This window comes from Leopardus geoffroyi, chromosome A1 (genome assembly GCF_018350155.1).
Source record: "Leopardus geoffroyi isolate Oge1 chromosome A1, O.geoffroyi_Oge1_pat1.0, whole genome shotgun sequence".
Classification (NCBI taxonomy): Eukaryota; Metazoa; Chordata; class Mammalia; order Carnivora; family Felidae; genus Leopardus; species Leopardus geoffroyi.
The window spans coordinates 147,856,109-147,880,737 of NC_059326.1; the positions used below are offsets into that span (position 1 = coordinate 147,856,109).

General features: G+C 33.9%; 2 long non-coding RNA genes across 3 annotated transcripts in view; both read right to left on the reverse strand.

Moving 5' to 3' along the window:
• Positions 1-9,754: 9,754 nt before the first annotated feature.
• LOC123603066 lies at positions 9,755-18,548 on the reverse strand. Its single transcript, XR_006714729.1, has 4 exons — positions 18,412-18,548; positions 12,862-12,910; positions 11,823-11,946; positions 9,755-9,861 (listed from the first exon to the last, which is right to left on the reverse strand). It is a non-coding gene; the product is annotated as an uncharacterized LOC123603066 (long non-coding RNA).
• A 493-nt stretch (positions 18,549-19,041) lies between these two features.
• LOC123607990 overlaps positions 19,042-24,629 on the reverse strand; it is a 184,047-nt gene continuing 178,459 nt past the window's right edge. Inside the window, exons 8-9 of one of the 2 annotated variants that reach the window (XR_006717026.1) lie at positions 22,400-22,474; positions 19,042-19,605 (exon numbers count right to left, since the gene is read on the reverse strand). This is a non-coding gene — a long non-coding RNA (uncharacterized LOC123607990). The remainder of the gene's footprint in view (positions 19,606-22,399; positions 22,475-24,629) is intronic. The other variant, XR_006717025.1, reaches the window with a different exon arrangement.

Consider the following 24,629-nt stretch of genomic DNA (forward strand, 5'->3'; position numbering starts at 1 on the left):
TTCAAAATATGAAATATTTCAAAGAACTTTATACAAAGCCTGTAAATAATTTAATTTGCAGATAAGATGAAACCAGGAGAGCAGCAAAAATTGACAACATACCTGAAAGAACACTATATTATTATAAAATGCCAAAGTCTAAACCTAAAAAAAGCATGTTAGGAGAAAGTTTTCAAATTACTGTGGCTATCATACTTTAATTTATTTTAGTGTGGACTTCTCTGTTGTCACAAATGATATGAGTGGGTAGACATTGCTTGACAAGCCTGTCTTAGCATCAGAACGGCTATGAAGAATAGGTCATATCAAAGAGAATGTTATTGAAGACACCCTCTTTTGTAAAACTTCAAATTGGACGGAGAAATTTGAGGGAAGAAGAGTTCAATATTTCTCTGAAGCACTGAAAACTGTTTTTATTGAATCACCGGAAAAGGAGAGCACAGACTCTGTGAAATATAGCCATGGTAAAACGTGTGAATTCCTGTGGAAGGTGGAAAGCAATTTTCACAAGATTGGACTGTGAGGGTGTAAAGTTTAAAGAAGTTGCTTCTACAGCTAGATCCCAGTTCTCCAGTAGAAGAATACCCTCCCCTACACCCATATTGAAATAGTAGCACTGGAACTAGTAAAATTTGATGTGGTAAAGTGTCCCTTTTGAGTTTACAAGGAATAAGTTCTTCAAGAAATAGTAACACTTGAGGATCTTAAAATACCTGTAATATAAGACTCTATTGCAGGATGCTGTGTGGGTTCAAATGCGGAACGCTACCTAAAGATTCAAAAGCCAATTGCCTTAGTAATTGCTGCAGCTGAATCATAAAGTGTACTTTCTTGACATTTCTTACTAAATGGTCTGAATAAATATAAATGACTGTGAGACTCTAAGTTTAGTCCTATACACAAGTGCAGAGGAAATGAAAAAAAAAATCATTTACTAAATTTTGTTGAACTCAGTTCATACTTCCATCTGTGGGTACTGAACTCAAGTAGAAAATGTAGGCCATGCTTTTAAAACAATTACCTTTGTCCAGGGCAGTGTTTTAGATTTCATTTTAGCACTAGGATTTCAGATGAAGTAGCTCAGAGCCCACAGAAGTGAGCATGAGGAAAACATTCAGGGATGCTGTCTTTACAGGTAACTTCAAGTTGAGTGATGTATTTCTTTTTATGACTTTACATGTAACTTGGCTTGTGACTTTCTTTTTAGAAAGTTATCACAGAAATTATAAATGCAAAAACCTTTTTATTCTTCTCTCACAAGAACATAAACTGATGTAAACATGCATGTGTCTGAACACATATACACACATATATAATTTGGGAAGAAGGCCACAAAAGAATAAATTAAAACCAAAATTATTCATTCTAATGAAAGCAAAATAAAACTCAAAGTACCAACTTTAAGCAGTATTGGGTTAATTTCTCTCACAAAAAGAAGACAGATGTAGAAAATTCAGTTTTAATACAGTAGATTCACTTCTTAGGATCTATGTCTTTTCCTTTTCTTATTCTGCTATCTTTGGTACGTGACTTTAATTTTTACAGTGTAAAGCTGGCCATTCTACTTCCAGAGATGTGATCTCCAATCCAGGCAAAAAAAAAAAAAAAAAAAAAGTGGGGAAGGTAAATGGCAGGGGGTGGGAGGTGGTCCCCTGATTCCATCCACTTTTCGAGTGATTTCTGCGAGCCCCACTAAGCAATTTCTGGTTATGCTTTTTCCTTTTAAAACTGGATCCTTGGCTATCCTAGTTACAAAGAGTAGCGAAAGGTTAATGTGTTAGCATTTTACAATGTTATAACGAAGGAGACCCAGGGACACCCAATCTTTGTATAGCCAATCATCATGCCTGCCACAGCAAATCCATAACTCAAATACTTCAACGTTATGGAAGTGTTTCATCACTTATTTCTAGACCAGTGAAACAAACTGTTTAATATTAGTTTTGCCAATATACTATAATTCAGATATTTGATAATAAAATTAAATGAAAGGAAAAAAATAAAGACATTTCTTATATTTAGAGACACTCTCATTCTCAAAGGCATTTGTAACAAGAAGTTAATATACATCATATAAAATGACTGTAATATACTTTTTGAAAGTCCAAAAAACAGTATTTTGGTTGATTATTTCAGTAATTCTGGTTAAATTACCAGAATTTAGGCTAAAGAAGATTCTTAGCTGTTATTACTAAAAAACTTTAAAAAGTTCTCTAATTTCTTTGTTGTGATTGAAACCATTAAATATTTAACAGTGCGGAAAACATTAAATGATGTTCTGTATTTCTGCCAATATAGTTCATGGCTGAAAGTTCCTACTTGTGGAGCTCTCTAAAAACAGGTAATTTCAAAATCCCTCTCCCAATAATTCAGAATAATTACCAGAGCCTTGAATTTTCTCTGAGACACCCTGGATCACAAATATTAACACCCCTGCTAGCATTTACTATGTTTAGTGTTACATTCAAAGTCTACAAACTGAAAAAACAGGCAGCATTTTCTGTTTTCTTCATCTGCCTTTTTTCTTAATAAACTGAACATATTATGTGAAATGTCATGGAAAAAAGTTTAGTGAACATGGCTAACTTTGTAATAAAAAACAACAACAACTTTTGATAACCTCTGTTAGATTTGATGGAAAAATATCCTGTAAACTGCTATGCACAGGGCAGGGGAGAGGTTTGTGTTGCTCCTGGGAAGGCATGGGTAGGTACATGAGAATAAAAATAAAAGACTTTGAGAGAAATTGGATACCTTAGGCCTTGAGGTGGGTGTTGGGTCCTGTCAATTACAACTCAAGTTTAGAAACACTTGAGTGGGATTCTTGTGAAAATTGGACGAGGGAGTTGAATTTTGTACACAATAGTTAAGGGAGAGGAAGAGAAAACTACTAAAGGCAGCAGAATCCAAATGTGCAAGAAACCCTCAGCTTGTATTTGCATAATATAGACTTGAAGAAAATTGAGTTTGAAAGTTGAGACTGTTTTCCTTTAGTAGTAAATAAATTGCATGTTCTTGATCTGGACATAGCACAATTTTAAATAGAAGCAAAGGGTTTTTGTTCAGAGTTCTTTGATTAAATGAAACAAATTAAACAGGTTGACTTGTAGCCCATTATAGAACCTAGATTTCCAAGGGCTTTAGTCTGCTGGAAAGTAAGGAAAGGTAATTCTCTTAATTGAATGTATGTATATATATTCATGGGCTGAATAACGGCCCCTCCAAAAACGCTTATGTCCTAATCCCTGGAACCTGTGAATATGTTACTTTACATAATTTTATTAATGTGATTCAATTAAGGATCTTATGACAATAAGATTATCCTAGATTATCCATCCAGGTGGGGCCAACATAATTATGGGTTCTTAGAAAAGGGGGTTTGGGTGACTCAGTTGGTTCAGGGTCTGACTCTTGATTTTGGCTCAGGTCATCATCTCACCAACATGAGACTGAGCCACAGCATTGGGCTAAGTGGGGAGCGCAGAGCCTGCTTGGTATTTTCTCTCTTTCCCTTTCTCTCTGTCCCTCCTCCACTCATTTTCTCTCTCCCTCTCTCTCACAAAATAAATAAATGAGGTTTAAAAAAACTAAGAGGGAGGTTGGAAAAACAGAGTCAGACAAGAAGATTTGAAGATGGAAGTAGAGGTTGGAGATAAGAGAAGATGCTATACTGTTGGCCTTGAAGATGGAGGAAGGGGCCACAAGCTTAGGAATGTGGGCATTTCCAGAAGCTAGAAAAACAAGGAAATTGATATCCACCTGGAGCTTCCAGAAAGAATACAGTCCTACCAACACCTGGTAGACTTATGACCTCCCGAATGCGAAGATAATAAATTGGTGTTGTTTTAAGACACTAAGTTTGCAGTAATTATTATAGTAGCAGTAGGAAACCAACACACATAATATTTTGAGACTACCATTAATTTCTGTGTTTGGCACGTCTAAGATTGGAAGATTTATTTTCCTTCCAACTCTATGTGAACCTGAATTGCATAGCACTTAAATGAAAGGTTTTCTTACTACTCTAACATATTTCCCTCCTTCAACACATGACCTTATTGTCAAGGTGTGGCCCATCGTTAGCATTTTCTTTCAGGAAAAATTGAATCTTTTCCTAATTCCTATTTTTGTTTTCTCTCATAACTACCACAGGTATTTCATTGTTACTGCTACTGGGCATGGGTCTTTAGAAAGTATTATTCCATTTTTCATGAGCAAGCCAAATACAGGTTTATTGTACTCTAAAGGTCAGTGCACAATTACTGGGGTCACTAATTGACTTTAATTTTTTATGGGATTTTCAGAAACTTGCAGTATATGTTCAGTCTGCATTTGCTATAAAAATGATTTAACAATTGGCAGTATTTCAAAAGTCTTAAAGAAAACACTGCCTGGACAAAAAGCACTGGTGAACTATAAATGTTTCATCAAGGCTAGGTTTCACCTAGGCTATGATGAGGAAATCCTATGTTGTAGAACAACTCTATGATAGGAATCAACTAAAAGCAAAGGAACAGTATATGTGACCGAAACCTACGGGGGAAAAAAAAAGGATGCTTTGATGATTTTACTTCCGTCATTTGTCTATTTTTAAATAAACTGAAAATATAACAGAGGAACTATACCAGTATAATTTAATGTACTACACTGTATTGTTTATTGATGGAATATAGAAGTAGCAAAATTACATTACTTCAAAACTTATTCTATGAAATTAGTTCAATTTCTGCTACTTCTATCCATAATTTGTATTATTTCTGCACAACAGCTTTTGTTTATGATTTATAGACTTCAGGAGGTTTTCTATTTAAAAAAATTTTTTTTAAGACAAGGTATCTACATTGAGTGGCAATCCAGATATTCCTGAAGACCCTTGGAATTACTCCACTACTGTTCTTAACATATTTGCTTCCATGTTACAGTGAACATAAAGAAGCAAATTTATCAAAGAGTAATCTTTTAGCTTCCTTAAAACAATGTCTAAATTGTTCAAATGGCTAAAAAACTTCATAGTTCCTGTATGTCTCTCTACGCACGGTTTTCCTTGGGCATTACATTTGGTGTTTAATTTCATTTGCTATTGCATTAATGAGGTGAAATTAATTTCACTTAGGCAATATTTCCATATTATGCCTGGGTATTTGATCAATAAACCATATATTTATTTCAATGTTATATATTGATTATATATTTTATGTATATGTAAACATAGGAGTCTATGTGTATATACATAATTTTATATAAGTCTATGTGGCATTAACATTTTGTGTTCCAAAATTTCTAAGCCTACAGGTCACATGTTTATATAAGCAAACTCATACATTTACAAATATGCTATTTTCAGTAATGAACTGAAGTCTATTAAAATATATATTGCAATCATTTCTAAACAATAATCTCTAGTTAATAATTTCAATTATAGAGATTAAGTTAGATAATTAGTGTTAATGATATTTTTAGCTACTTATTCAGTAATATAGAGATTATAAAATTCAAATAGTCTATATTTATGGGGGCCAGAACCACCTTAGTACTCCACTACAGGCCCAGTAAACTCTCAGTAGCAAGAATAAACTCTACCTTTTTTGACAGGAAGCAAGCAGAATGCACTTTTCCATTCCTTGGAGAGATAAACTAAATTAGGTACATGCAGTATTATGGTATAAACCAAAGTAAAGTGGGTAATGGAGTTTATATTAGCAACTGCACAAATGAAGTATGTCTACCTGGTCATGAACAAGAAATTGCTCATGAAAATATACAAGAAATGATACTTCTTTGAACTTATGTGTAATTTGAAAATCATTTTATTTATATCACCACATTTAATATTCAACAACAGCCCTGTGAAGTAGATGTTTTTATCCGGCTTCATGGAGAAGTTAAGTGCATTTTTCCAGTTCATTGGGCCATTAATTGGAGACGTATAGACTATTATGCTGGTAGTAAATGCACTGTTCTTTCTGGCCATATGTATGATTTATTGGAAGCTGGATTTTCTTTTACTTGGGACTTTCCTTCATATCAGCCACATACGAACCAGAAATTGACTTTTTCCTTAGGCCTAAAAATAATTATGTAGGCCTATTGAAAAGTTGGGGGTCTAAATGCTGAGACACTATTCTCTTTGCAAAGTTTGTGTAGGATCTCTTTCAAAGGATCTCTACTAGTGAATTCACACCCTCTGTGTGAGTGTATACAACAAAACCAAATGAACCATGACAAAGTACTTCATATTAGAATGGTTTGTTGAGGGCTAACAATAAGATCTCTCCAGATGTGCTTAGCCAAATTGTATACTAACTTAGATCACCATTAAAATGTCATCAGAAAACTCTCTATTCTATGGTGATGTTTTTGCTTGGAGTCATGAAGATAAAAGCCTAAAATGCATTTTTCAGGCAGATATGCAATTAATTATATTAAACAAATCATATGAAATATAGTAATACAATATAGGGACACAGAAAATATTTGTTCTCTCTTCTGTTTCTCTGTGCCCATTGTTTCTCTCTGTATCATTGTTCATTTTGTGTGTCAGCTTGACTGAGCCACAGTCTCCAGATTAAACATTATTTCTGGGAGTGTCTGAGAGTGGCATCATCCAATCTCTTGATGGTCTCAATATAACAAAAAGCAGACAAAAGGAGAACTGTTTTCTTTCTTGCTTATTTGAGTTGGGACATTGGTCTTCTGCTTTTGGACTGGAATTTATACCATCATCTCCCATAATTCTTAGATTTTCAGGCATAAACTGAATTATACCACTAGCTTTTCTGGTCTCCAGCTTGCAGGTGCTAGATCATGGGACTATTCATATCTACTTATCATGTATGTATGTACATATGTATGTATGTATGTATGTATGTATGTGTCTATCTATCTATCTCCTAGTGACTGTTCCTGAGTCTTTTTTTCAAAGTTTTAGCTGAGATAATCAGATTGGCCCAACCTCTTATACACTCTTAGTACATTTTAGTGTGGCCAACCTGTGGGGTTGTGCTGTGGCTCATTGTTCAGCCAATAGTGACAGTGAAAACAGATTCTTTGAGAAGAGGCATCAGAATGACAGGTAAGATACAATTATATAACATACGTAAAAAAGATATTTACTGCCACTAAGCTCTAGAATAGAATATGTCAAAGAGAAACTAAATTTACCAAAGGGAAATCATGTTTATAAATTAATAATATATTCATGAATAATTAATGATCTGAAAAGGATATTACACACTTATTAGAGTTAGTAGGATGAAGGATTCAAAGATCCATTTGACAACATGTTCTACATAGAATACGGTATTCAACTGATAAATACAGTTATTGTGTTTGACCTTAGACAAGAACCTAAGACTGTATATACCCATGTGTTATGAAATTGAAGTACAGTTGAACAGTTTTTTGTCTTCCTCCTGTATTTTGTGGTGGAGCTCTGTAAAGGGCAATTTTCTCAGGAATTGTGTACTTAATATTACACAGATTGTGGAAGAAAAATTGCAAAGCGTGTACAAAAATTGGGCATCATTAGGCCATAGTGTGACTAAAATAAATTTTTAAGTTTGAGAATTATTCTTTTCTACTACTTACATAGGCTCCATATAAATTGTTTCTTTTTCTTCATGATCTTTTTTCTAGGAAAAGTCATATATTATGTCCAAAGCAAACTCTTCCATTAGTGATGATATCTTCCCACACACGATGAACCAAATGCAGATAAGGCAATTCACAAATACTGTTATTCTTAACAATTTAAATGGATTATCACAAATTCGCTTCAATTTTATTTTTATGGTTGTGAAATAAATTATTGGGGTCTACCTAAAATAGATATAACCTTTCTCTCACTGACACTAAAGTGAATCACTTGTAATTATCCTACAATGATTACTTCTATAATGTATTGCAACAATTCCAGAAAAGTGACAAAAAGAACCCACGAATTTAAAACATTCCATAAACTTTTATGCATAAAACATCCACTAATTTTGAAAATTATGTAGAAAAAAGTAAACTGGACAAAACGTATAGGACACAGGCAAGCATATGGTTAAAATAAATCATATATCCAGCCCTATGATTTTTATTATGCAAAAATATATATTTTATAGTACAACAAAATATATAGGCAGTTGGGGCAGGGGGATAATTTCCTTACCAGCATTGTTTTTCTTTTCCCATTCTTCTTTTTCTCTCAAATTTTTATAGCACCAAATAATAACATTAGAAGTTGACATATTAGCCCGTAACCCTAAATTAGCAATCCCTTGATTGCTAATCACAGTTTTTTTTCCTGCATGCACCTAAATTTCATGTAAATTTCATGTAGCTGAAATATTGTATCTCCCATTTTTATTGCATCATAAGCCATGTCATTAGACCAGATGACTGAAAGAATGATAATGCTTTTAGTTTGGAGGCAATGCAATGAATCACCAGGAAACTGGTGGCAGATGTATCTTTCCAAGAAATAACGATGGAGGGCCAAAGAATACAAAAACTTTTGTACCGAAGTGAAGTAAGTTGAGGAAGTTCAAACTGGGGCACTTTAAATGATCTCGGTCATCTTGTTAGACCTGTGCCAAGGGAATTACTCATTTAAGGGAACATCATTCCTTTAAGGTTATTTACTCATATTACGTCCATTGCACACTAATAGGGGATGGAAGAAATAAAACATGTATATGACTCAAGTTTTCTTTCTTCTTTTCTTTTCTTTGCTTTTTTTTAGGAGGTTATATTCTCTTGCTGAGGCAGCAAAATACATACTATACACAGACAAAAATAGCATATCATATTTTTGACAGATGTGTTATCTGGTTACCTGAAATCAAGTTCTGATGCTAAAACTTAGTAAATAAATTATATTAGACAATACATGTTTTTCTGGTGGCCAGTTCTATTATCTGAGCAATGGAATAAGTTTTCTATAACTTAATGCCTTATTTAAATCTGAAGAATTCCATAGGAGTACGTCTAATTATTATTCTCATTCCTACAGATAACAAACCAAGAACCAGAGAGAGGATGAAAAATATGCCAAAAGTTACATGGTTTATAAGCTGGGGTTGGAATAATACCTGTATATTTCTAGGACCCACGCTCTTATCTTCTACATTATGTTCCCTTTGACTTTTCTCTTTGACTACTTCCCTCAGGGTCAGATGCAATAAATGAAATCACTTTATAAATAGTAAATTTTTTTATAATGTTAGTTATTATTATAACTCTCTACATATTCTTAATGGATACTATTTGAAAGGCTTACATGATACTTTTATTAAACTAGCATTTCAAAACTTAAACCGCCATAACATTACTGGAGTCATGGTTTCACTTTTTTGGTCAGGTTTTTAGAAATGTATTATTAGAGATAGCTTCAGTATTATAGGCATGGCTCTATAAAAACCTTAGGTCCTTTTTTTCTCAAACTGTTCCAGATAAATTCTAATATCAAAAATATGAGTATCATGATTTTCTTTCACACATATTGCCAGAATATTTTCCAAAATAGCTGCAAAAATTTACATCACCTCCTATGTTTAAATGTGCTAGCTTCATCACATTCTCATCAACATTACATACTACATAATTTTTAATACATTTTTAAAATAAGATTTATATTCTAAGATTGTTTTGTTTTAATTTCTTTCATTAATTTATTCATATTACATGCATACTTAATTTTATTAATTTATTCATATTACATGCATACTTAATTATATTATATGTTTGTGGTATGTTTTGTCAAGTCATACTCACACAAATATATTTGTTCTTTATTCATTATAAATATTAATTTTCTCATATTTGAGGTTAACATATTGGATGACAGTTGTTTCTTTTATTTCATTCTTTTCCACTCTGCAAAAAAAAAAAAAATTAAAGTTGTTATCTGAAGCTGCCAAAATAGGTGGAAACTAGTCTAAGTACTTTTGGGTCACTGTTTGTATGATTTAGTACATGGACTCATTTTAATCATATATCCCAATATATAATTAGGCAAGAAGCTGTGAGGACTCAATTCACACGTGAGATAATATCCGTACCCAAGCCACAAAGAGTTGAAATGACTGAAATGTCAATTTACCTATGTCTAAATAACTTGTTTTTATGCACAGTGAGATTCCCATTAAATCCTTTTCCTAAAAGAAGTTAGATTTCGGCACAACAATTTCCTGCTGCTTTTTCATATGACTCACTTTCCTCTATCATTATATTTGAAACTGCATCATTACTGTTGCAGAACATGAACTTATGATATGTGATGATGCTTTGAGGTAGAAGCACCGCAAATGAGAGTTGAAAGTCGTAATACTTCCTTATCCTTGTCTTCAGTTTGGGGATTGAATACATTCTTTCTCTTTTCCCCTCTGTTTGTGTGTGGCTATAAAAGACCTTTGTGGTTTTGGCTTGGATCTTTATTTTTTCCCCCAATATAATTGAAAATACTATATTTTCATTTCTATTTCATTTCCAAGGCTTCTCTGTGCTGTAAAAATTCAGGGTTAAGTTTTAGGTTGTATAAAGAACTTTTTCATAGACAACAGAATGAAATAATATAAGTATTTTACATGACAAACAGTCAGCAATTTCTTCATAGCTTTCCTGAGAGGAAGGAGCATTTCCATAAAGGGAGAAATACTAGGGAAAATTTCAATAAAGGCCATATCAGAAAGTAAAATTGATATCTATAATAAATCACCTTCTGTACTCCAGTGCCAAACAATGTCTTGACTAGACCTAGAAGGATTATTACCAGAGTGCTTTGGTGTATAATAATTTTGGTATTTTTTCCTCTATATATAGCTCTAAAATATTACTAGTATTTGAAGTTGCACTCCATATTTTTCCTTCTGTAAAAGATATTGCAGTCTGGGATTTTTAAAAGTCAAATAAGGAAGATTTCATCTTCTTTGAATTTACAAAATTGACCAAAAAATAACAATAAAATTATTAGCTATTTGGCATGAAAACAACTTTCATAGCAAGATTATATTTTTAAACTTCCATGTAACAGGTTAGTAGAAGTACAACTTTCTCATCTTACAGCTATTGGAACAGCTAACATATACTGAGTGGTTTCAAAGAAACATACTTATAATTAGCAATTAATACTACCTGGGTTTTTGTAACCTAATAAGGAGTGAAATCAGTTTTTATAAACTAAAGGAATTAAATTTAGACATATGTGAAGGACATTTAGACTACATTGTTATCAATTATAACATTATAATCTAAATCAATCTGGTAACAGATTATTCTACACTGCTATTACTAATATCATTTATAGGTGTAAAAAAATGAAGCTTAAATAGAATAATTAATTTGGACAAGATCATAGGACTTGTATGTGGCAGGTTAGAATTGAAATTCTGATCTATCTGACTCCAGGACTCAGGCCCTTTTGGCTGCTACTTTTGTACCCAAGACTTCATTTGTCTATGTAAATTCTTTCTATGATCACAAAGGTATTTTGTTCTTCATCTTTAACAATGTGTACCTAATCTTTTAGGTCATAGTACCCTTGTTATTTAACCAATGTAACAATAATAACAATGATATATCCACATAACTATTCATTAGAATCTGTGGTAAATGTTTTAAAGCTATTATTATTATTATTATTATTATTATTATTATTATTTTGGTACTAAAAGCTGCCTTATTGTTTACATTTTAAACAAAAGGTGCCCAAGATTTAGAGAGGTGAAAGTCCCAGAACAATTTTACACAAGAGGAAATGTTAGAGCTGGGATGCAAATTTAGTTCAGGCTCTGCAAAGCCCAAGCAGGCCTTAACTACAGGGATATGGTTTTCCTCACCTTCTTCTCAGTTGCTTAGATGAGTCTCCTTTCTCAGTTTAATGATGTTTGTTACCATTTCTGCAATCACAGTATATCCCGATACATGGCTTAAATTCTGTTTACAAGAGGCTATATTACAGGGCTGTAAAAAGTATGAGTCAGGTCAGAGGCAGGCAGACCTGGGGTCAAATTCCATCTTCCACGTTAGCTAAATATTCACTAAAGGTAGAATAATTGGCTTGCCTAATTTCTTCATTTGTAAAAGGAAATCATAATAGTAATTAAATTCTGGGTTTGATTATTAACTAAGATAATACATACAAAATTCAAGGATAGTGACTGCGGCCTAGTAAGATTTGTATTACGATGCTTTCTTTTCACCCCACATTTACTTCTCACATGTGTCTCTCCCTCTTTTCCAAGGACAGCAACTTCCTTCCTTAATTCAGACAATTGGCCTTGAGACTAATACAATTATAATAACCTAAATATATATTGGGTTGACTACTCGTATGGATATTGGACATATATGCTTCTTTTGGGAGTCAAACTAGTCTCTGTGTGTGTGTGTGTGTTTGCTTGTGTGTATATTCTTGTGCTTTGGGAGAATGTTGGCGCTTATATTAATTTTGTTTGAATATTAATTTAGTTTAACTGTCACAACAACTATCATTTACCAAGTGCTGATAAATTGCTAATCTCTGTGCTGAAAGTCTGTTCTTGGCTATTTGCTATTATTCTACATAAAACTTTGACAGGCAGGTACAATTATTATTCCCACTTTCTAGATGAAGAAATCTAAGCTTAGAAATGTTAAGTAATTCTTCTAAGGTCTCATAGCTCCTAGGTAATAGATCCCAGATTCAAACTGAGACCCTCTAAGACTTTATTTTTACTACTACAAAATACACATGCTCATTTGTACATCATGGTCTATTTAATTTTAGATTCTACACTTAAACTTTTAGCCTTCAAATATTATGGCGGTGTAACTAGTGAGAAAATAGAGTCCTGATTATCCTGAACATTTAGGGTAACACAGACAAGGCCACTTTACCTATGAGAAGCATCAGAAGTCTTTCAGGTATTTATCACCTTTTCCTGATCTAAAAGAGAAGTGGCTAATTAAATTAACCACATTCCTTACCCTTGTCCAGTTTACTTGCTATAATTTAAAACTAGCCCATTTTGATATCAAGACAAGCCACAGTCAAATCCATTTTCAAATAGTATTTTCCCGTTTGGCTAATTTTAACTATCTGATTCAATGAGAAAATTAAATACGAAATGTTTCCTTCTTAGAAGTTGAAAATATAATTAATATAGATATGGGTAAGTAAGAATTATTAAAGACACCTTAATGTATTCTCTTCATCTATCACTTGATATTTGCATGGGTCAGATAAGTGCACTGATGTTGACATTTCCACATTTTTTTCCAATCTTACAAACAGATTTCAGAAATTAAATTCATAATACTTGTATGGGAACTCCAATTGACATTAAAAAATTAATTCTCCAAGATGTTCTCTTTTTTTCAGGAGAGTTAGTAACTATTTTACCTTATTTAAATGAAAGTTACATGTCTGAAAGCATCACCAATATGAAGCAGAGTGAACTCCACTGATATTATAGGTCACCTACACAGACATTCAATTTTATGTGTGAAGGCTAAAGATGAGATAATTCATTCAAAGATGTATATTTGGAAAAGGGCCCAAGTGAGATGTCTACAAATTAAACATTTGGCAAAATTCCTTAGATAAATGGAAAAGGTCATTTTGAAAATTTCGTTTGGTGGATTTTAACAGCTGCACTATAAACTGTAATTGCAATTTAAACAACCTCTGATGCCACTCCAGAACGATCTTAACCTTCTCAACCTGTCACCCCTCAATGCTTGCAAGTAAGACACAAATATAATTTTATGAGCTGCTGGAGAAATTTCCCAATTATTACTTGACTCCACAGTTATTGTTACATGTAACTGACACAAAAGTTAAACATGATCCATGATTCTGTGAAGAAAAAAACATAATACTTGAGCGTGTAATTCCAAATGTATTCATAGAAGAGTCAGAAAATAAACATATTTGATCATTAAAAAAATAATCTTTTCTGACTGATTCTGTATGGGTGGTTTGTTTGTTTATTTATTTTTATATTTACATCCAAATTAGTTAGCATATAGTGAAACAATGATTTCAGGAGTAGATTCCTTAATGCCCCTTACCCATTTAGCCCATCTCCCCCTCCCACAACCCTTCCAACAACCCTCAGTTTGTTCTCCATATTTATGAGTCTCTTCTGTTTTGTCCCCCTCCCTGTTTTTATATTATTTTTGTTTCCCCTCCCTAATGTTCATGTTTTGTCTCTTAAAGTCCCCATTTGAGTGAAGTCATATGATTTTTGTCTTTATCTGACTGACTAATTTCACTTAGCATAATACCCTCTAGTTCCATCCACATAGTTGCAAATGGCAAGATTTCATTCTTTTTGATTGCCGAGTAATACTCCATTGTATATATACACCACATTTTCTTTATCCATTCACCCACCGATGGACACAGAAAACACAAATAATCCATTGAAGAAATGGGAAAAAGACATGAATAGACACTTCTCCGAGGAAGACATCCAGATGGCCAACAGACAGATGAAAAAATGCTCAACATCACTCATCATCCGGGAAATACGAATCAAAACCACAATGAGATACCACCTCACACCTGTCAGAATGGCTAACATTAACAACTCAGGCAACAACAGATGTTGGCAAGCATGCGAAGAAAGAGGATCTCTTGCATTGTTGGTGGCAATGAAAGCTGGTGCAGCCACTCTGGAAAACAGTATGGAGGTTCCTCCAAAAACTAAAAATAGAAGTACCCTATGACCCAGCAATTACACTACTAGGCATTTATCCACGGGATACAGGTATGTTGTTTCAAAGGGAGACACAAACCCCCATGTTTATAGCAGCACTATCAACAATGGTTGTTTTTTTTTTTTTTAATTTTTTAATATTTATTTATTTTTAAGAATGAGAGAGGCAGAGCGTGGGCAGGGGAGGGCAGAGAGAGAGGGAAACACAGAATCCAAAGCAGGTTCCAGGCTATGAGCTGTCAGCATAGAGTCCAACGTGGGGCTCGAACTCCTGGAATGTGAGATCATGACCTGAGCCAAAGTCAGACGCCTAACCAACTGAGCCACCCAGGTACCCCTATGGTTGGTGTTAAATACACTGAAGATGGCAGTGTATATTTTCAGGATTGATTTAGCCTACCTGAAAATATTATATATTTCAACAATTTTATAGCAAGGTTATAACTTTTGGTAAAATAAGGTTTATAATATTATATTCATTTTTCATTGGGAAATTCAGACACATTCTTTTGGAAAGAACTTAGTAAATCACATTCAAAACTGTGAAAGCCATAATAAATAAAAATGATGAAGGGTGATTTTTAAAATATAGCACTAATGACATTTAAAATGTGTCAAAAGAAAATCATAGAAATAACAGAAATCTTTAAACAGCTATTGGATTACTCAGTGGGATAGGAGAGTGTAGAAGTAGTAGGTCCTTATACCCTTATTTCACAATTTGGCTAATTTCAAATTTTTAAGTATCGTAATAATTTATACCATTATGGTCTCTTTTCTCCTATTCATTTCATGAAGTTATTTTCTCTTTCAAAAAACCTTGGTCATCAACAGATACCAGAGTGTGTGCCTACTGAAAAGATTTTTTTCAAAAGAAAAATAGTGTGGCAACACTTTCCACACTGAGTTTTCTGCTAATTTGAGGTATGTTCCATCTGCATTACTCTAGATAATTAGTGTGGAGCCTTGTGCTAAAACTCTTTCAGAAAATAAAAAATACAAATGAATACCAAAGAAATTCAGCCAAAAATTTCTCTGTCATTAAGAAATAAATCATAACAAATCAACCTGTTATAAAACAAGAGTTTTTTGAGTCAGATATTAACACCTAATATAAAGTTGTCTTTTTCAGTGATTTAGATTTTTATTTTTTTTAAAGCATTTTTTTCCCAACGTTTTTATTTATTTTTGGGACAGAGAGAGACAGAGCATGAATGGGGGAGGGGCAGAGAGAGAGGGAGACACAGAATCGGAAGCAGGCTCCAGGCTCTGAGCCATCAGCCCAGAGCCTGACGCGGGGCTCGAACTCACGGATCGCAAGATCGTGACCTGGCTGAAGTCGGACGCTTAACCGACTGCGCCACCCAGGCGCCCCTGTGATTTAGATTTTTAAATGAATACTGCATATAATGAATCGAATGTTCAAAGACATAGTGTTCTCTTCTAATTTGAAATATCTTTTTTTTTTTTTCAACGTTTATTTATTTTTGGGACAGAGAGAGACAGAGCATGAACGGGGGAGGGGCAGAGAGAGAGGGAGACACAGAATCGGAAACAGGCTCCAGGCTCTGAGCCATCAGCCCAGAGCCTGACGCGACGCTCGAACTCACGGACCGTGAGATCGTGACCTGGCTGAAGTCGGACGCTTAACCGACTGCGCCACCCAGGCGCCCCCTAATTTGAAATTTCTAACATAAAAAATTAAACAGTGTCATGTATATTTCCTTACCTTTCATTTATCCTTGCCTTGTAATGTTTTCCTTAGATTAGCATAAACAAATCAATGAAATTTTAGAGAAGACACTGAAAATCTCTACTGCATTATTATACACATTCAACAGTTATTTTTTTATTTCTTTTCAATGTTTATTCATTTTTGAGAGAGAGAGTGTGAGCGGGGGAGAGGCAGAGAGAGAGGGAGACCCAGCATCTGAAGTAGGCTCCAGGCTCTGCACTGTCAGCACAGAGCCGGATGCGGGGCTGGAACTCCAGAACCGTGAGATCATGACCTGAGCCAATGTCAGATGCTTACCTGACTGAGCCACCCAGGTGTCCCTCATTATTTATTAATTTATAAATAAACTTAAAAAAAAAACTAACATTTACTGAACTTTAGTGTTTTTATGTGCTTTCACATAAATTGTTACTTCATTTACATTATAATGGTAGTTTCACTAGTGATTCTTACCTTTAACATATGGGGAAACTAAGGCTCAAAACATTTTAAGGAAATTTTCAATACTCAATATTCAATATTAGTGCAACAAATTTAGAACTCAAATCTTGATCATTGAACCTCATATATTGGTCTGTTTTATCATGCTGCTGAAGGGTGTTAGTATATGTCACTCCAAAATATGCCACTTTGGTATGAAGGTTATTTTGATCTAAAGGCACTTGCAAAACAGCAAGTACAAAACACTGGGCCTCCTCTTTCCTTCCTGAAGGCAGGAGAGGAAACTTCCACATGAAAGATGTCCTCTCTTTAACAGAGAAGAAGAACGTCCTAAGAGATGGGGAGCCCAGGCTGAGAAAATTCTGTACAGATATTGTCAAAAAACGACTTTTATCTTTCTTTAGTGTCGCCATATATTTTGGTTAATTTTCCACAATTGTTTCTCTTTGTTCAGCTTAGTATATAAGCACTTAGGTTTTGCCACTTCTTTGAACTTTCACTTCCTTAATGAAGACTCCCGTGTCATGTAAAATCTATATTAAATAAATTTGTATGATTTTCGTTTGTTAGTCTTTTGTTACAGAGCCCCAGCTGAGACCTAACATGGGTAGAGGAAAGATTTTTTTCTCCCCTATACCACTCAAGACATTTTTAAGAAAACAGTAATTATTTTCCCTGATTAGATCTCTATAGAAAACCAATAAAATTATAAATGGAGTTTAAACTGAACCAGAAATAGTTCTGTATATGGAAGAAGAATTTGGATAATTAAAGTTAATAAATTATGACAGGCAAAAATAAACACAAGCATATGCAATTAAACTAGTGCCACTGAGGACCATATCAGCTATCTAACAGAAATCGCATATGCATGTTATTTATGTAGATGGATAAAATGACAGTACAACATAAGAACTGTGTCACTCTAATCTCAAGTCTCATGAATACAATTATTCCTTAAAGGAAGAAATTATTTTAGTTTACGAAAGGATGAAAAAAATGACCCACAGAAAGATAGAGAAAGAAACCAAATATTCTTCCCAAGTCAAAATTCTCAGCTTGTGTAGGGACTTTAGTTTAATAGCAGTGCCTACTCTCTGGTGCACTCTGAAGGGATGAGCCAAACCCTTAGAGATGTTACATTTTTGACATTTCATTAACCATAGATCTTTCTTTTATTTTCAATAGAGCCAAGTTAAAGTTGCAGATCCCATGGCACAGGTGCCCTAGTCGAGTATCTCCTTTGTCAATAACACAACTTCTAATTAGATGTGGTCTAGCAATTTCGTATGAGATATGGAGATTAAACCATGTATTTTTTAACCAAATTAGGTAAACATCAAAGGTTTTTGAAATTCATTTCAAGACAAGAGATTAGCTTATTCAGCCTCTCCCTGCCTATTACAGCTTCATGGGAGGCTTACCTGGTAGTACCATGGAATGTTCCTATAACTCAAAGTTCTATAAGCTTTTAGATACTCAGTGAGATGTGTTGACTTCATTCAGAGCTCCATAGGGTATACAACTATATATATTTTTAATACTTACCAGTGAGTGTGCAAAACAGGGCCCTTAGACACTAAGAGCCTGCCTTGGCCACTTCCAATTATTTAGGCTCCCTGGTAATTTGAAAGAAAACAAAGTGTAAAACCATAGTCACTAAAAAATGTCAATATTTTACATTTGAGTAGCTCAACCATAAAACACACAAAATACAATGACTTAAATGTAACAACATTACATTTAAGGTTCTTTTTTGAATGTGAAATTTAGGCCAAATGTACTATTTGGTTTCTCCATAAAATTAGCCTTGATGTAACAGTCCTAACCTCGTCAGGGGTGTGGTAAAACCAAAGTTTGAGTTTAAAACCTTTGGAAAAACCAAACCGTAGTTTCTCAAATAAACATTTTTAAATTTTTTTTTCAACGTTTATTTATTTTTTTGGGGACAGAGAGAGACAGAGCATGAATGGGGGAGGGGCAGAGAGAGAGGGAGACACAGAATGGGAAACAGGCTCCAGGCTCTGAGCCATCAGCCCAGAGCCCGATGCGGGGCTCGAACTCACGGACCGCGAGATCGTGACCTGGCTGAAGTCGGACGCTTAACCGACTGAGCCACCCAGGCGCCCCTCAAATAAACATTTTTAAAAGAATACTCAATTAAATATAGGTATTATAGTTAACAGTAGAGTGTGTGTGTGTGGGGTAAATATTGACTCTGTTATTTGTTAGCTGTATAAACTTATGTTTTGTTTCCTCTTTTGTATAACGCGAATAATAATATTACTTATTTTATGGGGTTGTTGTAAGGACTAAATGATTTACTATTTATGAAGTGCTTCAGAGAATTCCTTGGCACATATGCATATATATTTCTTGTTAAATAAATAACAAAAAAAGCATTGTATATTATGTTAGTCAACTTCTGTAACAAACACCCCCCAAATCTCAGTGGTTCAAATTAATAGAATTTTGTTTATAACAGTATCATGTGAGTTTGGAGGCTCCACAGAAAAATCATACTCAAGGGAGTCAAATAGCATAATAGTTCACTTCTGTGGTTCTCTCATCCCGGTGTGCCTCTCAGGTATCCTCTGCATTCAGCTGGTTGACACATACATGAAGAGAGTATATGGAGGCTTACTTAGTGTGTTTTACGAGAGGTATGCAATTTCTACTCAAACTAGACCTCAGTGGCATGGCTCTGTCCAAGTGGAAGAAGGCTGGGAACTGGTAGTCTTTCTGTAAACACAGGACAAGGAAACATGGTTGATTTATGTCTGATGAACCAGGAAGATAAATAATAAATGTCACATAAAGATTTTATCCAAAAGAGTTTGAAAAAACTCAGCCCCATGGTACTCAAAGTTTATAAAGAATCTCAAATGAATTTTTGCCTTCCACATTCTTTTTTATTCCAATAAAGATGCAGGAGTCAGTCTTATAAAGATGGGGAGTAAGATTGGCAATTAGGTATCTTTTAAATCAATTGGAAATTATTGTTAGTTTGACCATGTAAATACAATAGCTCTAGTGTATTTATGAAGTCTGTTTTTCTTTTGGACAGATCTAGTTCCTTTCCCTCCCCCCACCTATTTTTGGTTTGTTTGTTTTTTATGACCCTAAAAACCAATTTCTCTAAATATTTTATCTCTACTTTAGAGATAAAATAGCTCATTTTATCTCTAAATATTTCTGAAAGGCATCCGTTTCCCTCCATCTCTTTGGGATAACTTGAGATCAAATTATCATTTTTTCTTGCCTGGACAATCACATTGACTTCTGAACTGCTCTCACAGTATCTACCTTTGCTTCCTTCCAATTTATTCACTGCAGCCATTTGGTTTTATCTCCTAAATCTTTTTATAACCAGACCATGTATTTAAGTCTGCTCCACAAAATTCTAATGTAACTGACCCACGTTTCCTTTGGTGTCACTCTTTATCTGATCTCTACCACATCAGTCATCCTTCACTTCCAGGACATACTGGAATGCCTGCTGCCCCAGGGCTCCAGCAAATGCTATTCCTTATGTCCACAAGTTTCCTTCTCCATGCATTGGCTACTGAATTCCTAGTTATATATGAAATATCTGAGATAGTTCTTCAAAGAAGCAGTGACCATCTAGACTATATATCTCTTTGTTTACTTTTACACTGCACTCTTAGTTCTCAGTCACAGCACTTTTTTTTTGTAATTGTAACTAAATAATAAATGCTGCCATTAGATATATAATCTCTGTGTCCTTACTAAAATGTTACCCACAGAAGAGTGTGTTGATCAGAACATTATCTCTAGCACCTGGCAGTGGGTATTACAAAGAAACATTTTGCATTATAAAGAATAGGTATGTATGAATAAATGTGGCTCATTTCAATTCCACATCACCAGATAACTTCATTCATTTCCCAATTTACATTTGATGTCTTATAATATACCAAGGATTATGCTACATGTTATAGATTCAAATATATATAGATATATGCTACATGTTATAGATTCAAATTTGAATAATACTCTGGTCTTCACGTTGCTGATAACACAGTGTGGGGACAATAAAGAATGGAAATAATTAAAGGCAATAAGCAATACGTGGGTACAAAGTTCATGAAGAAGCAAATGAATATACATGAATATTTTAATGAGGGGATTTTCAGGAAGAGTAATATTTTGGTAATTTTCATTCTGCTTGTCATTGAAGATCTTGATTATCTATCAATTTGGGGAGGACAGGTGCCTGCACAAAGCCCTGTGAACTAAAATTCCAAAGCCATCATTGATTTATGAAATCAGTCTCCTTCTGAGAAAAAGAGAATTCTATCTCGTTGGAGACATTACTGATTGAAAGGAAGAGAAACAAACTGACTAAAAGAGGCTCATTTTAGAGGTACGAAGAGGTACCGTGGAATCCAGAGCAATAGCTGGAGGTAGCTAATAAATATAATGATGAAAATGTTTTTTGAACCCTTGCTTTATTCATGCATCGAGGTAAGTGCCACACAAATATCTCAAATTAACTAGGTTTCAACAAAAGTGACAATCAAAATTCTGAAGAAAGACTACTCTCAACTGCAATTTTCCCTATTTGTCTTCATGAGCTCCTCTACCTTCTTGTTCTTGTATCTAAATCTTTTAATTGGAAAACACTTGTCCAATGATTTTCTTAATTTTTTGATAATTTACCATGACTGACTCCTCATTGTGAATTTCATAGCTCAACAATCTTACGTTCCCAACTTTATATACTAAACAAGATACAAAAAATCTTTATATTAATATTATATTAAGTCCATTAATTTTATGCATTCATTCTTTTAATTTTCTCTTTTATTTATGCTTTACATAGTATATCCTATGTACTAGGTATTGACTAGAAATATGACAGAGAAAAATACTGTTTAATGTCTGTGACCCAGGTAACTCTCCAGTTGCCAGCACCATTCAATGTAGACCCTAATTGAAAAGAAAAAACAAAAAACAAAAAAACAAAAACATTTCATATACAAAACAAACATTTGAAACAGAAGAACTTACCCAGAGGTAACATAGTCAAGAAGAAAAAGGGAATCACTAAAGTAAATATAATAATGATCTATGGAGTTATTTTGAGGGGATAACACATTCGTTAAAAAATGGGAGACACTCTCCACTTCTGTATTAAAGGAAATCATATAAGCTGGAAATCCTTTGGCTATAAAGCCACAAGAAAATTTCCTGAAAATACTGAAAACACACTCACATAGTACAGCTGACCTGTCAGGGGACTAAGGAAAATCCATCGGTTTTCTGCACGAGACGGAAAACTGAAAATGCAAGGGACGAAGCACAGGCTGAAGCTTTCATGGTGGTGGTGGTGGTGGTGAAGTACAGGTGTATGGGAAGGGAAGGGGTGGTTGCCTATCTCTTTAAATAAAGGGACTTTTTACCTCTAACTTTTTATTTTGATGTAAGTTCAGAATCACAGAAAAGTTGTAAGAGTAGTACACAGAATTCCCATATATTCTTTGAGATTCCAAAAATGTTGAAATCTACTTACATATACTTTTTAATTTCTTCAACCACTGTCTTTCTCTTTGCATCCACTTGAGAGGTATCATGTGAGGATTATTTACTGAAATTAAATGTAAAAGTAATGAACCAATTGTTAAACTAATTTTAAAAAGCTAGGATAATACAACTAAAAAAAGATGGAGAAATTAGCATGTTCCCTAAATTCAGATATGAATATTATGTACATAGAACCCTCAATTACTTTATCTAAAATTCTCTACTGATAAGACATACATTTTGAACGAAGAGATTGTCACTATGGAACTCAGTAGCCAAACCTTTAAATTCCTGGATGTTTGATAATACAAAGAGTTGCTCCATCTCAGAACTGTGAGAAACAATTTCATCATAAATTACAGTTTTATGTATCCGGGTGATTGTTAACCAGCCGTAGTTGTTTTAGTTTGTGCATACCTACACAGCCAATTCTAACATCTTTGGGGTACAATAAGAGTAAAATGCATTCACTAATGTAATAGAAAGGAATATGCTTTCTATTTAATTATTACCTTAGGAAAAATGATTGAGAACACAAGAAATCCCTGCTCACATTTTACACTTGATTTCATTATCATCAATACCTCTAGTAGTCTGAGATCATTTATCGGCTTATAAACATCTCTTGAAACCTATTCTGTGGAAAATATGTTTTCTGAAATTGTTCTCTACCATTAGTGTCTTCTTATACAGAATACATGCTGTCAAAATTCCCTTTAAAAAGTGTCTCTGTAAACACACAGATTAGTTTAACAACTGCAGCTATTTGCTTATCTTTACTCATCTTCTGCATACAAATACACTTCTGTTTTCTATTATTGTTTACTTACAACTGAAACTTAATTATTTTAAAGTCTTATTGATTCACTGGGTACTCACAAACTAAGTTATCTAAAGATTTCTAGATACCATTTTATGCTACTTTATATTCATAATTTGACTTCTGCTTATGTGATGAGTCTAAAAATAATTGAAAATATGTTTCTAATGCTGATATTCTACTTAAAAGAAACCCAAGACAATAAAGTAGTAGTTTAGAAAGATAGTTCTAAGAGCAACATTTCCATGTTTGTTGGAGCTGGCTCTATGCTGGTAATGCTGATAAAAATGTGCAATTAATTATTCAAATGGTTTCCAAACCTGAGTTTAAATTATGCAAGTAGATTTCAATAAAATTTGCATCATTAGAAAAACATTCAAAAATATTCATTCACCTCATTTTACCTAGAAATACACTACCTGAATTTCAACTTGACGCTAAAACTGCAGTTAGGCCTGTAAAGTCTACAAGACACATATCTGCAATTTTTGTGGACTAAATTTTGTCTGAAGAGCAGATAGATACCAATTATTTTTTGGCTACACAAGGCAGAATATCTGCAGATATCCTTCAGTGAGACAGAATATCCTAGCTTGAATGAAACATTTCTAAGCGCTGAATCAGCAGAAATTTACGCCAGTCCATAGCTTAGTGCTGGGGGAACTTCTACCTGCAGCCCAATGACCACATGATGACCCTAATGGACCTTATTGGACTAGGGAAAGCTAAGCCCCAGGGCATCCATTAGTTCAGCTAAAACTTTAATGTGAAGAGAATGGAATTACCTCACACTCCAATTTAAAAATCAAACAAACAAATAAACAAAAAAAACAGCTGTAATCTAAATTTGTGAGAGGAGCTTGAGGAAACTGAGAAGAGAAGACAGTCACTGAAGAAAGGAGAAGTGCTAGAAAAGAGGGGTAGAGATGGATTCCTGAGTCGGATGGGCAAGGACATTCACCTGGTATTCCTGACTTTGTTCCTCTGGAAGAGCAAGCACTGTTATCTTTTGTTTCTTAGATTCTATGAGATCTTGCTGACCTTAAAATAACATTTCTCTGTATTTTTACTCTATTTTTCATCTATTCTGAAACTTGAATGAGTCTGTTTATTAAAACCAAGATAACAGTGGATAGGCTGAGAGATTCAAACCAGAAAACACAGGAGACCTATGGTTAAGTCCATGGACTTACTGAGTACATAACTTTTTTATTAAATAGAGCCTAATTTCCCATCACATATGTCCAAATTATGCTACTCTAAGAAACATTAACATAAAGCAGCTAGAGGGCATCCTATAGGAAAAGTGATTGTAGGAGTGATTTGCAAATGTTATTTATTTATTTATTTATTTATTTATTTATTTATTTAATTTATTTATTCATTCATTCATTTTGGT